The sequence below is a fragment of the Sitodiplosis mosellana genome, unplaced genomic scaffold (genome assembly GCF_009176505.1).
Source record: "Sitodiplosis mosellana isolate CC-2019 unplaced genomic scaffold, AAFC_SMos_1.0 Smas_scaffold_3216, whole genome shotgun sequence".
NCBI classification, from domain to species: domain Eukaryota; kingdom Metazoa; phylum Arthropoda; class Insecta; order Diptera; family Cecidomyiidae; genus Sitodiplosis; species Sitodiplosis mosellana.
The window spans coordinates 577-2,537 of NW_022598458.1; the positions used below are offsets into that span (position 1 = coordinate 577).

The 1,961-nt window shown below is 35.7% G+C and overlaps 1 long non-coding RNA gene across 1 annotated transcript in view; it reads left to right on the top strand.

Annotated features, from left to right (window-relative positions):
• The first annotated feature begins 1,650 nt into the window (after positions 1-1,650).
• LOC129571731 (uncharacterized) overlaps positions 1,651-1,961 on the top strand; it is a 2,122-nt gene continuing 1,811 nt past the window's right edge. Inside the window, exon 1 of the long non-coding RNA XR_008688334.1 lies at positions 1,651-1,679. This is a non-coding gene — a long non-coding RNA (uncharacterized LOC129571731). The remainder of the gene's footprint in view (positions 1,680-1,961) is intronic.

Sequence of the window (1,961 nt, forward strand, 5' to 3'; positions counted from 1 at the left end):
GGTGAGATCAAAATTACATAAATTTTTTTTTTTAATTTTTAGAAAGTGCAATACTTTCTTTACGCCGAAGGCGCTCAATTGCTTAAATTTTCCAAAAATACGTAGAAAAATTCAGGCGTCGAGAGCGCTGAAAGCATCAAAAGTATTTGATCAGCTTATATATATATATTGAAGTGCCACTTGTATTTAAAGCGCCTTTTTCCAATTTAAAAATATTAAACAATAAGATTTCAGTATTTATTCCAGAGATGGAGTATATGTATATCAATTCGTTGTATTTACTGTACTCGGTACAGAACGGTATATATACATTGAAAACCTTTGCGTTAAACAACGCGTCCGCTGGCACTGAAGCGTTAGCGTTTATGTGTATGTATAGCTGTGTGCGTGAAGAACTTAACGCATTTATTGTTCAAGTAGAGATTCGGATTCACCATGTTTTAGATTTTGAGGTTGCCTACCATTTAAGCCCGAAAATTCGAAAAAATAAAACCACGTCTAATTGAATTTTTTCACATTTTATACTTTGAACCCACTTTTCAGGGCCTGAATGGGCCCGGATGGGGTGGTCGTAGTGGTTCTTTTTGTAGCCCCATCGATTATCTATTCAACCATGCATATAGTTTTGAAAGTTTGTACCACACTTTTCTAGTGTAAAAATGTCAAAAAGTACCATTTTTCGTTTTTTTCAATGTTTGGGTCACCCTAATTTTTAACCAGGTGGAGAAGGTCACCCTAATTTTTTGGCTTTGCGAGTTTTTGCCCATAAGAAGTTTATACACCAAGTTTGAGCGAAATCGGAGAGGTCACTTGCAAATTTTGTCCCGCTTGGTGTGGAATCGTCGTTATGTATTGCAACTGACACGATGAAAGTAAAAAACTGATTCAATAACTGAGAAGTATAAACTTTGAGCAAAGAAAAGACGAATAAAGATGCGTGCTTAGTGTTTCTTTTGATGTTCTACAAGATCTCTTTAATCGCTTGTTTTTGTTAAATGTTTATTTCAGTATTATTTATAAAAAAAAATGTTGTAAGTTTCTTGCTTTCACCTGTTAATGATAACCGGTTTTAATTGGGAAAAAATACTTTTTGACAAATTTCTTCGTATTACACGAATACTATTTTTCTAACCTAATAAATTACCAATATACTCACGTAAAATCGATGTGAGCAGTGTGCACCACAGAAATGAACTGAACTTAAATCGGTTTGAAAACAGGTGATTAGCATGGACCTTGCTAATTGTTTTTTAATTAGGCTGATTGTAACTGAACAGATGTGCACTTCAACTCAAATGTATCCAGTTTTACTTTAGAATTGGTTGGACCATACTTAAAATGTACTAAGTCCATCTATTTCATTTATGGCATCTTCTACGCCCAATCTAGGAACTCAGCTACTGTACAGTCAATCGGCGTTCTTCTGAAACATAGCAAAAATGTGCGTCGAACCAAATTATCGCATGTAAAAGTTAAAAATAAAAACGGATGGTTGCTGCAACGATATGAAAAGCTTGAGCATGTGGGATTGGGCGTAGAAGATGCCATAAATGAAATAGATGAACCTAGTACATTTTAAGTTGGGTCCAACCAATTCTAAAGTAAAACTGGATACATTTGAGTTGAAGTTCTTGTAGGGGAGATAATGATTAAGGACCAGTTGTATGACGTGCCCGTCGGTGAGTTTTGCTATTTATTCTCATCATATTGTGAGTTGGGAGAATGAGACACACATACAAACACACTCAATCGCGTCACAATCCGTTCGATCTATTATCATTTCTTTTCTTCATCTATTTCGACACACGTGAGCATTTTGCCACGTGACACAAATATATCATCATGCCGCGAAATCGCTCACTGTTTTATCCTCATGAAAACAAAAGTCTATTTCAATATAATTCATTTACATTTCTGACACTACGATCATACACAGACGTGTGCAAGGGGGGGGGGGGGGG